We start from the raw sequence: 12932 nt of genomic DNA on the forward strand, positions 1-12932 counted from the left end.
CTGCAAGACATGAAGTTCATGTGGTTTAAACTACCAAATGTGTGGTAATTTGTTGCATCAGCAATTGAAAGCGAATACAGTTAGAATGAACATGTTAGCACCAGAAGAATGTGTGAAAATATAAGAAGCCAGCCTTATGTAGACTCCAACATCCAAGGTGGAAATTCTAATGGGGTATTGCATGGGTAACTTAAAGCATTCCTCTTCTATGTCAGAGAATACTGGGATTTGGCCCCTTGTCAGTGAACCTATCTGTGTCTCTGTGTTCAACCTTTTAATCTCAAGTTAAAGAATAGAGCTCACTGTGGCATAATATTTATTAGGTACGTTAAAAAAAAAGAGACAATATTCCCAGGATATAAAATGTACTGCTTCTTTCTTACAGAGTTTCCAATTGTCAGAAAAATTTATCTACTCATAAAATCCCATTGATGGTGTCCACAGAACAGTATGTGAATAGATGTTAATATTTTTTAAAAGTTTTGCACTTTCTTGTGCAAAATTTAAAAATGTGCAAGATATTTACATATATATATATAATGAAGCCTATTATCTAAACATATTGGAAAATGAATTAGGAATATCTGCCACCCCTTTGTCTTGGGTTTATAGAATATAATTAAACATTGATACTCCATTCTCAAAGAACTTACTCACTAGCTGGTATTCCAGAAACTCAGAGTAAATTATTTTTCCCACTAAAGTGGGTGAAGTAATTGATATGTTTGTCCACACACAGACACGTACACATATATTTGTTAATGGAATGCACAAAAAGTGCTATTTTAATAGAGAGACACAAAATATTACATATTCGTGGGACTTAGGGACAAAACTATGCCTTGGAAATTTTCTGGAAAATCACATAAGCTCCAGAGAAGTTGATACAAAAACGGCTAAAGATCTTGGTTTGATAGTGGCAATTCTACCATACAAATACAAAGGAATCAACAAATGGACAACTCTTTAGATTACAGTTATGACACAAGTAATCCATAGGAATGCCAGTGAAAACTGCACAGAGCTCTCTCTGTTGTTAGTTGCAAAAGGCTAGCATGGAAATATCTCGTGCTCGTGTGAAGAGTTGGCCGATATTTCCTTGCGTGTTATCCTGAAAGCAACAAATGACAGAAAAGAGTGATGAACATCTAAACCACAGCTTTGTGGGGGTCATTTTATGGATGATTCATCTTATGGTTGAGTAAGGCTCCAAAAAGATGTAATGAAGGAAACTATGAAATTGTTAACAACTTGGCTCACTTTCTTAATCTGGGGAAATAAAATCAATCTGACCTAAATTTACTCTGGCTCTAACATTTTACTATGATTTCAGCTAGTCACTGAAATTAACTGGTAAATGGCATAGTCAAATGTTTTCAGAAAGTTACAGGATGATAATGACTCAGGGACAAAGTGACCCAGAAAACGGATGTCATAGCAGCCCAGGTTCTGAGAGTCAATACATACTGAAACAGGACAGAGAAAAAACTCCAGGGGGAACTTTCTTCCAAGCTTGCAAATGTGGCCTTTCTCTTTCCAAGATAATGTCATACTAAGAAAAATCTGAACAAGGAGGGAATATGCTGTTTCCTATCACTCTTTCTGGTATATTTGTACTACAGGGGCCAAACATGAGTGACTTTAGCATACGACATAGGTCACTGAAGGATACAAAAAAAAGAAAAAAGGAAACAAAAATCCTTTTGATTATTAAATAACAATAAGCAATAGCTTGTGTGTTTGAGTTCCCTCTCCAGTGTAGGAAACCACTAGTTCTGCTCCCTCTGAGATAGAGAAGGGGTAGAGTCTAAATTCTAACCCTAGTTAAGAGAAAAAAATTACCTCTGCATTAATGAGCAACCTGACAGCTTCCATGTGGTCAGGCAAATTTTAAGTTAGAAGGAACTTTAAGCAAGACTTCCTCATTTTATTGACCAGTTTAATGTAGGTCAAATATATATACATGTACTATAGCCAGGCACTGTGGAGATTTAGGATATTCAGAGATAAATAAAATCCAGTACTTGATCTGATGGAATCTAAACATACTGGGGTGGGTAGTGACAATGTGGTAAGAATTGTGTGAGAGGTACGTATCACTCAGAGTTTTTAGCTTCAAGCAACAGCAAATGACTGTGGCAGATCTAAACTGAAGAGCAACACACCAAACTTCAGTCCCAGAATTGCTGGGAGGGGCTTAAGAATCAGGCACACAGCTTGTGAAGTCAGAGCAGCAGCCAAAGCAATGCCACTGAATAGGCTCCTTGTTTCTGCTAAGGCCCAGGAACCACAATTTGCATGAGCAACGCCATGAGCCCTGGACTCTGCACCCCACGGCCACCACAGTCACATCCGGAACAGCATGTTGTTTGCACAGCTGCCTCTGCTCACCACAAGAGTGAGTTCTCTTCTGTCCCTGCTTCTTTGTGTCAGCAGTTCCTAATTCCTGGTCCCAGATAGCCATGTCTGATTGCCATTCTAAGTGCTTTGCCTCTCCCTTATCTACAAGGGCAGCTGGGACAGTGAGTCATTGGGATTTCAGCTTCTATGTTGGTTGTGACCATTGCGTAAGTCAGTACAAGAAACATGGTAGGGGTAAGGAGGTCAGAAAAGACTTTCTTAAGGAAGTGATCCTGAGCCATGTGCTGAGGATGAGCTAAGGCCCCAACTTTACATAGCTGGTGATACTCACACAAGCCGGCTAAGGGGCCTCCAGTCCTTATGACATAATTAGAGGAGAGCTGGGAGGACTTTCCAGACAACAGCCACCTTCACCAGCCAGCCCTTTTGTCTGATGGTCCACACAAAATTCATTGTATAAGTCAGCAGGATCTAGAAGGTTCACTTCCTCCACAGTGGCTGACAGCTAGAAGACACAGCAGAGCATGTGGGGACCAGGAGAATCCCATAGAGGCAGAGGTGTGAGGAACTAGCAACTGTCGAAAGAATTCCCTTCCCTGAGGGAGGAGATCAGTGGTTAAGAACTATTTAAATAGTCCAAAGTGCAGAGTTTAATCTTTAGAGCCCATAGATTAGATAATAGGAGAAGGGATCCATAAATGCTGGAGCTGATAATAAAAAATGATAGAGGTAGGGCCAGGTCTCCAAGACCATGGGACTGAGGACTCTAGGGATCCCAGTTCTTGGGGAGCTGTTAGAAAGGCAGGTGCACAGCAGGGATTGGAGCTGGTAAACAGTGAGTGCTGACCCACTAGGGCTTTCATTTTGGGTACTGTCAAGGATTCAATTGCTAGATTTAATACTTTGCCTTTCTGCAAATAAAGGCTGTGGGAGCCACACCAGATTAGACTGCAGGGGGATTCTGATAACAGTACTCATGCATGGCATTTAGGTAGTTTTTAAATGTAAATGTTTTCCGGGACAGATAAAGATGGCATTAGGCATTAACACACACACACCTTAGAGTTAACATCTCAGTTATTTTATACGTTGATTGTTTATTGCAAACATCTACTTGTACATTAATGAGTTAATGAGGTAGGGATACATTGAGGCCTTGCCTTCAAATAGGAATGTAAGACTGCATATGTACACACACACCCATGTAAACCAATGAAACGAGATATACAATGTGTTATGAGAGGAGCGGATACAATATTATGAAATTGATTAGGAGGAAGAGAATAACTCAGATTAAGACAAACTGAGGAGGACATCTTGATGAAGAGTGTTTTTCATTGAGCTTTGGAAAAAATGAAATCTCTGAAGGTTTAAAGTTGAGCAAAAATGGTTTCAGGGAGGAGAAATGCCATGCAGAACGCCCTCTGTAGGGTTTGGGGAAATTAAGAACCATTTGTTTTGGAAAAAATATAATGACATAAAGGAAAGCTAGGTTCTAGTAGAGAGTTGAGGAACCTGTGACAAAGAGAAACAGAACAGCTCAGTTTGGATTGTGGGATGAGTCAAGGGGAAACTTCAAAGGGAATCTGGGTGGATTAGGTGATCTGGCAGCATGACAGCCCGGGATGCATCAGGGAGGAAGGGGTGGTTAGAACAGTAGGAGAGAAAGTGCAGAAAAGGGAAAGGAAACTTTTTCTTTGTCACTATTCTGCCATCTACTTACTTTAGATGAATCCTTCTATTATGTTTCTGAACCCAGACCCAGCCAGGACTTGTCTCTATTCATTTTCTGGGCTGTGTCTAACAGGAGATAATAGGCTAGAGAGAGATGCTGTATGAACAAATAGAGAAACACATTTGTTTTTAACATTCTCTGTTGCTGTTGTTGGAAAAAAATGTGAAACAATTATTGCACATTTCATTTTACTAAGTTTTACTTTTTTTCCCTTTCCCCTAATTTTCTCTTTCTTGAATTTTGAACAAAATATACAGAAGGAAAACACAAAACACAGAATTGGAAAGTAAAATGGAAGAAAATATCAAGAAAACTTTATTCTTGCTTACATTTTAAAAGGCACATTTTAAAGTGTTATCTTAAAAATCCAGAGCATTTTAGAAGATGAAATCCCAAAAGGTCTCCATTATGTCTATATATCTATGTCTTTGAGTGACAATCACAGTGCTGATGTAGGGGGAAAGGGGGAACTAGTTAGACACTGTCACTCACCTGGGAAGATTTTATTCACCTGTTCCACAGGGCAGTGAGGCACCCTCAGCTCTGAATCACCGAAAGAGAATCTGGTGGGGCAAGTTCCAGCTGCATGAGCATTTGTTTGCATAAATATTTTTTAGTTATTGCCAACACTGAGAGTGCCTTCTTACTCCCTGGCAAACATTAAACCACTTTTATTTCCTTTCATAGAAATAAGATTATCTTTACAGATGGTTCTTAGATATGCTCACCTGATTTTTTTTTAATTGCTTTTCCACCTGCTTCCCCTTTCTTCTTAGGGTGAAACTCTAGCCATACGCCCTCTTCTGGTTTCGGGTGAGGAGCCTGAATTGTGGGTATCGTAGTTCTCTTGCCTTTTGGGGTTTCTGGTTGGGCAGCTTTGGAGCCACACTGGTAGAACTTCAAGTCCCAGGTGGCTCAGGAAGCAGGGGTGCAGTTGCCTGCCTGAATACGGAGCAAGGCATGTTTGAAGAGTACCCGGTTTTGATAGAGTGACTTCTATTCACTAAAACCATGTGTCTGAACTGAAGAAGCTGGGGCTCACTTCCACAAATGTAAGTGCTGCTTTTTTAAAAATAATATTCCTTTCACTATTGATATGTACTACACACTAGGAAGTTGTATAATTTCCAGAAAAATTTAACAAACCAACTGCTTAACGAATCAAGTCCTGCTTAAATAAAGGGAAGGTAACTGGTATTCTGTGGGCTTATGGGACATGTGTTAGAATAAACCTCATGACATAAATAGAATAATACCTTGAGACATGGTTTAGAATAAAGTAGTTTATTTTAAAAAAAGGAGGAACCCAGGTGACATTAACCATCAAAGGCAAAAACAAAACAAAACACTCTGAGTTGCTTAAAATATGTAGATGGCTGAAATCTCCTAAAAAGTTTAAATATTTCAAAAAGCATACAGATATATTAAAAAGACTGTACTTTGAAGATAGATAAAGTTGCAATCAGCAGCCCCACTGCTTATTAGATTTGTGACCATTGACAAGATGTTTCACCTCGAAAAGTCTCAGTTTCCTCATCTGTAAAGTGTGTGGCATAACCTACCTCATTAGGTTAATAGCATTAAATTATGAATAAAAGATAATCATGTAATTAAGTTAAGGGGGGCATTAAATTAGCACAGTGCATTGTACTGAATAGATAGATGATACATGATGGAGGGTAACTTGGCTTCATCCTAATTAAGTTTCAATTAAGCTTGGAAAACACACCAAAGAAACAAAAAGACAAATACTGGATGATTCAACTTACAGGAGGTATCTAGAGTAGTCAAACTCACATAAATGATACTTAGAATGGTAGTTGCCAGGGGCTTGGGGGAAGGAGAAATGAGAGTTGTTTAATGGATATAGAGTTTCAGTTTACAAGATGAAAACACTTGGAGACTGTACAACAATGTAAATATATTTAATACTATTGAACTTAAAATTTGTAAGTGTAAACACTTCAAATGGTTAGGATGGTAAATTGTATGTTAAGTTTTTTACCACAATTAATAAAGATAGATTTAAAAAATTATTTTTAAGATCAAAAAGCATGTAGTGAAAATTCCAATGCCTTCCATTTGTTAAAGGTCTTCCTAATTCCCTAAAAATGTCTTAAGTCTATATTCAGTGGGTCTAATTTAGGATTGATACTGACTTATCTATGTTAATGTCTGGTTTTTACATAGCAATTACTAGGTGATAATGATGAATTTCAGGTATATTCTTAAAGTTGTCTTAACCTCTGTGGTGATTCTTTTATGCCCCCCTTAACTTAATTACATGATTATCTTTTATTCATAATAGTGATTTTTAATATGATTTCATGGGTAGTTTACAGAATCTAGAAATTATCAAGTCATAATTATTAGTTACAATTTGCTTAAAAGCTTTAGTTGTGATTCATTTTTAAAACTTAAAGCAAAAATATTATTTATTCCAGTTTTCTCAACTTCCTTGTAGCTAATATACAAATAGAATATTTTTATCTGTTTGTGTTTTAGAGATAATAAAAACTATTACGGTAAAGTTTGTTAAACACCATCTTGTCTTAAAATGTATTGGCTGATTTGGAGGACAAAAGACATTTTGGAATTATACTGATTTTGAACTTGAAGACATGTCTGTTGAATTTTTAGAGAATTCTTTCTTGAAAGACCACACATATGCCTAGGTGTCTATTAAGACTAAACATCCCTTATGGTATTTGGTGATAACTGAAGGTGATAACAACCAGCATTTCAGATGAGTGTGCAGAGTTTTATATGTGACATGCCATATATTAATAAATGTAAACCCTATGTCAGCAAGTGCAGGATAGCATTAGAATGAAACTTGTAATTCTCCAAAGGTGGAGGAAAGCTGCGGAGGCACTGAACACTGTATACTTCTAAAAGGGCAGCTTTTGTTGTTGTTGTCAAATGCTGCCTATGGTGTAGTGTCACTGGGAAGTGTCATTCATTCAATTGACAAAGATTTCTAGCAATCCTGCAATATACTCCCCCTGGGCTGGGTTTAGAGGCTAGAAGAAACTCATGCACAGCCCTTGAGGGGATCCTTATCTACTAGCGGAGATATGACCTCATAAATAGTTAAAGAGAGTAAGTGCTAATTCATTAGTCATTCATGCTGTTCATAGAGTCACTCCACAGAGAGTGTGATGCTCAGTATCAGGGGATTAAAAAGACCCCTTCAAAAACCTTTCTTTCAGCTATAATTACTGGAAACCAAATAAATAAATAAATAAACTTGAGATGTATATGAGTCATTCAAAAGCAGAGTGGAGTGACTTCCTAAAACACAGAAGCGACGCATACCCAGGCTGCCAGAGGAAGGGGCAGTCACAGTGCCCTGAATTTCAAGAGGACATTGTGGGAGGTGGTAGAACTTTAAGCAGGGCTGGAAAAATGTGCAGAGTTGAGATAGGCAGGAAAAGGTAATGAAAGTATCTCATGTACAGCAGTGTTTTCCAAACTTTTGCACATTAAATGATTTTCGGAAACATATGGACTGATCAATCAATAATAATAACATTAAGATGACAGATTGAGAAAGTTATATTTTTTGACTTACTTTCAATTTTTCAGAAATAAGTTTTATTGTTTTTGATATGACTTAAACTTCTCCAAACACTTGTTTAAGCTTCCTTTATAACACTCACAGAATAAGCAATAAATGTTAGCAGGCAAAAAGTACTTAGTTTAATTTAATTACTGCTTTAAAATAACATTTATATATAGTTATTGCCTATTTATTACAATAGATATCAGTTTTTTTCATTTATGGTACTAACAGACATTAACCTTTCAAATATTTGTCTTACTTAAAATAAGAGTGAATTTACAGGAAATATTAAGTAAAAAGTAGTTCAGGTGGCAATTGGTAGTGGAAAAATCATGATGAGGTACCAGAATGAGTGAAGTTTGGGAAACACTGAAGTAGGGGGAATATCAAGCACAAGAATTAGGAAGTGAAATTGAATGGGCTGTTTTTATGTGTAGCTGGAAAGAAAGGAGGGATACTGGGTATTCCATGGAGGGTATTCTAGGGGATTTTGGATGAGAATGCTGGAATAAGGTTGGTTGTGGAAGCTTTAAAGGGATTTATTCTTCAGCAGCTAGATAGCAGGGGGCTCAAAATGGTTCTGACCAGGAGCCGACTGTGGAAATCCATACTTTTAGGGGGTTCCTCCTGGGCATAGTGTGCAGGAGGATTGGAGCATAGGGAATATGACACCAGGAGAGCTCTTTGGAAATAGGTTTCAATAAGCTGAACATGAATAAATGAAGAGTGGTAGGAATTAAAATGGAAAAGAAGCAGGGGATGAAGGAGTCATTCAATAAAAAAGAAAACTGAATAGTAATAATTAATGACAGCCCAGCTGCTCTTGAGTTTTTATTTATTTTATTTTTTAACTTTTATTTTATGTACAGGGGTACATATGCAGGTTTGTTACATAGGTAAACTTATGTCATGGGGCTTCGTTGTACAGATTATTTCATCACCCAGGTATTAAGCCTAGTACCCAATAGTTATTTATCTTGATCCTCTGCCTCCTCCCACCCTCCACCCTTCAATTGGCCTTGGTGTGTGTTGTTGCCCTTTATGTGTCCATGTGTTCTCATCATTTAACTCTCACTCATAAGTAAGAACATGCAGTATTTGGTTTCCTGTTTATAATAGCTTCCAGCTCCATCCATGTCCCCGCAAAATACATGATCTTGTTCTTTTTGATGGCTATGTAGTATTCCATGGTGTATATGTACCACATTTTCTTTATCCAGTCCATCATTGATGGGCATTTAGATAGATTCCATGTCTTTGCCATTGTGAATAGTGCTGCAATGATCATACGTGTGCATATGTCTTTATAATAGGATGATTCATATTTCTTTGGTTATATACCCAGTAATGGGATTGCTGGATAAAATGGTATTTGTGTCTTTAGGTCTTTGAGGAATTGCCAGACTGTCTTCCACAATGGCTGAACTAATTTACACTCTCACCAATGGCATATAAGCGTTCCTTTTCTCTACAACCTCGCCAGCATCTGTTATTTTTTGACTTTTTAATAATAGCCATTCGGACTGGTGTTAGATGATATCTCATTGTGGTTTTGATTTGTATTTCTTTAATGATCAGTGATGTTGAGCTTTTTTCATATAATTGGTAGCCACATGCATGTCTTCTTTTGAAAAGAGAGCTTCCAAAGGGAAGGGTGGGCCACCATCTTTGCATTTTCCACATCTTAATTATTCCAGCCTGTGGGCTTTGGAGATGCCAAGTTGACCAAGGTGGAAGTGGTATCCCAGCACAGAACAGCTGCTCTACGAAGACATGACCATACAGCTTCTTTAAGCCGGTCCCTGATCTCATTTCTTTTTACTAGGTGGGACCTACCAACTGGGGTCTCCAGCCACTCCCACTAGTATTCTCCGGCCTACAGAAATTTGAAAACTCCCTGGGCCAGAACTCCCAGAGGGAGGAGTGGGCTGCCATCTTTGCCGTTTGGGCATCTGGAGTTTTTAAGCTTGGTGGTCTGAGAGAAGGACAGTAGCACTGAAGGAAAAGAGAGGGAACTGGTTCTCATGGGGAAATGCAGCTTTTTATCTCAGGTGATTTGAAATTGAGAGGAGAATGGACCTTCAAGCAGAAAAGGGAAACTACATTGTTAATCATGTGGGATTGGAATTCTGGAGCAACATCAGGGAGGGCCAGATAAATGGAGGAGACAAGTATGTTCTTTATTGAAATGACACCTAGCTCTGCTTTTCCTCCTGCCCCACTCAAGTTTCTAGGAGAAAAGAGCTGAAGAAAGAATCTTCAGGTACTCAGGGATGGGAAGGCAGAGGAAGGGCATGCTGACTCTTTCCTCCCAGGTTTTATTTTCTCCTGGGTGTTTTCTCTTGGTTACTATGGCCACCACCTTGCCCAGAGATAAGAGGCTTCTTTATAGGGGCCTTCCTTGGAATAAACAGAAACATCTTCATCTCCAGCCAGAACAGACATCAGATTTAATTTCCAGGAATGGTAGAAGAGTTTTGTATGTTTTCTATTTCCACTGGGAAAACACCTAATTTAGATATTTCCCCAATACATGTAATATATAGTAGACATTTAAAGATAGATATTGCAAAGACTTATGTACTCACCTCCCAGTTTAAGAAATAAAATATTAAAGATAAAAAAGTACCCTCCTTAATCCTATTCTCTTTTCACCCTCAGAGGTTACCACTATCCTATCTTTGATGATATCACTGCAGTGTATGGTTTTATTCTTTTATTTGTTTTTTAAATGCTTTTATTCTTTCCACTGCTGTGTATGTGAAGATGTCCATAAACAACAGTCTATAATATTGTTTTGAATGTTTGAAAATTTTATGGAAACAATAAAGTATACATTATTCATCTGCAACTTGCTCTTTTCTCTCTACATTATACTTTTAAGATTAATCCATATCTATTCCTATAGCACAACTTATTTTCATGGCTGTATGGCATTTTGCTATCATAAGTAGTATTATAAAATATTACAGTACATTCCTATTTGTGTCCAAATGAAAGAATTACTCTAGTGAATATTTCCAGAAACTGATTTGCTGAACCATGGGCATGTGCATCTTCAACTTTATGAGATATTGAGAAATTGCTTTCCAAAACATTTATAACACATTATATTCCCAGCCAAAATAGGAGTTCCTGTTTCTATTCTAAACACACTTGTTTATCTCAAATGTTCTAATCAAATAATCTTTCTAGATGTAACTGAAAGCCAGAAGCTTGTGGCATCTGGGAGACTCAGATATGTTTGGAACACTCCCATTTCTAAAATATAGTGCAAAATTTGATCTGAAATCAACCTCTCTGTTTCTCAACCTATGGTGTTAGAGATTGTCTGACTTTTCCACAGGTATTAACTTTAGTATTAATCATATGACTTTTCCATTTAACAGGCACTTACTTTAGTATTAATCATATTAATCACAATAATGATAATGATAATATTGATAGTAACTATTAGTACCAACCGAGTACTTACTATATGCCAAACACATTAATTATATTATATTATTTAATTAATTTTTGGGAGGAGCAGATAATGCTATTATACCTCTTTTAGAGATGAAGAAACTGATTCCCAGGAATCCTTATGTTAATAGTTAGTAAATAGAGATTGTTAGTCTATTCCATCTAGGACAGTTGAGAAATGATAGATGGAAGCAAACTGAGAAGAGAGACATCAAATTATTACAGTCCTTAACTTTTAAAAGTTTAGACTCTAGACACTATGTAAATAATATCAAAAGGGCATACATACACACATAATAGGAGGGAGATATCAAATAAGTGCTATATTTGTACTGAGAAGAATTTAGTTTTGCATAGGAAGATTGGAAAATGATTCTTACAGGTGACTAAACTTTACTAAGCCCTGGAGTCTTGACAGAGGAAATTAATGAGGCAAAAATTGGAGGCAGTAGCTCTTTAGAAAATATGGGAAAGTGGCAACTACAGAATATTTTTGAGAAAGTTAATTAATGTATTTAATCATTAATTAAACAAATAATTCCTGACCATCCATTAAGAGGTTGTGGGGCTACATTCTGGGATATAGCAGTGAACAAGAAAGACGCCATCCCCCCTCATTGATGTCAGTGCTAAGAGATGTACTTGGGGAAATGGGGGCAAAAATATGAAAAGAAAAAGATTGAAAGGATAGATAACATCTAATTTTGAAGGATTTTCAAATACCAGCGTAAGAAGCATGCACATTATTTCCTGAAGGCAGTGGGGAATCAATATAGGTCACTGTGACATAAGTAGCATTATTCATTCATGTATTCAGTTAGCATGTATTTTACCTGTATTTTGCTTAGCACTGGGTACATAGGGATGAAAGAGGTCATAGGGCAATGAAAGTGACAAATACATATATAAAATTTATAATACAATGTGAGAACTATGCCAGAGGTTTGTACAGGACAGTGATGCCTAACCTAGGCTGCGGATGTGCAGTGAGGAGAGAGGGAGACAGTGGAAGATACTCTAAGATGCTTTTTTGGGTAAAGAAATTTGCTTGAAAAAATCTGCCAACTTGATTTAGACTTTTTATAAAATAACATGTTTTTTTGCTGATTTCAAAAGTGTTACATGTTCACTATAGAAAATCTACAAATCACAATTAATGCCTACCAAGGATGCATACCTTTAAGGTTTGTGTGTGCATTAGTTCTCATGTTGCTATGAAGAAATACCTAAGACTGGGTAATTTATAAAGAAAAGAGGCTTAATTGACTCACTGTTCCGCATGGCTGGGGAGGCCTGAGGAAACTTACAATTATGGCAGAAGGCACCTCTTCACAGGGCAGCAGGAGAGAGAATGGGTGCCAGCAGGGAAAATGCCAGACACTTATAAAAGCATCAGATCTCACGAGAAGTCACTCACTGTTACAAGAGTAGCATGGGAGAACTGCCCCCATGATTCGATTACCTCTCATCAGGTTCCTCCCACAACACATGAGGCTTATGAAGATTACAATTCAAGATGAGATTTGGGTGGGGACACAGTCACAACCATATCATTTCACCCCTGCCCCAAATCTCATGTTCTCACATTTCAAAACACAATCATGCCTTTCCAATAGTCCCCCCCAAGCCTTAACTCATTCCAGCATTAACCCAAAAGTCCAAGTTCAAAGTCTCATCTAAGACAAGGCAAATGCCTTCTCCTTATTAGTCTGTAAAACCAAAAACAAGTTAGTTACTCCCTAGATACAATGGACGTACAGGCATTGGTTAAATATACCCATTCCAAATGGAAGAAATTGGCCAAAA

At 37.5% G+C, this 12932-nt stretch overlaps 1 protein-coding gene and 1 long non-coding RNA gene across 3 annotated transcripts in view; one reads left to right on the top strand and one right to left on the bottom strand.

Annotated features, from left to right (window-relative positions):
* Positions 1-798: 798 nt before the first annotated feature.
* LOC100936219 (uncharacterized) lies at positions 799-4908 on the bottom strand. The gene is made up of 3 exons (XR_008527013.1): positions 4825-4908; positions 4085-4192; positions 799-2957 (listed from the first exon to the last, which is right to left on the bottom strand). It is a non-coding gene; the product is annotated as an uncharacterized LOC100936219 (long non-coding RNA).
* Positions 4909-5028: 120 nt separating this feature from the next.
* MACC1 (MET transcriptional regulator MACC1) overlaps positions 5029-12932 on the top strand; it is an 82111-nt gene continuing 74207 nt past the window's right edge. Inside the window, exon 1 of one of the 2 annotated variants that reach the window (XM_054559417.2) lies at positions 5029-5148. The gene's annotated coding sequence lies outside the window, so the exon portion shown is untranslated. The remainder of the gene's footprint in view (positions 5149-12932) is intronic. The other variant, XM_024250438.3, reaches the window with a different exon arrangement.

The sequence above is a fragment of the Pongo abelii genome, chromosome 6 (genome assembly GCF_028885655.2).
Source record: "Pongo abelii isolate AG06213 chromosome 6, NHGRI_mPonAbe1-v2.0_pri, whole genome shotgun sequence".
Lineage (NCBI taxonomy): Eukaryota > Metazoa > Chordata > Mammalia > Primates > Hominidae > Pongo > Pongo abelii.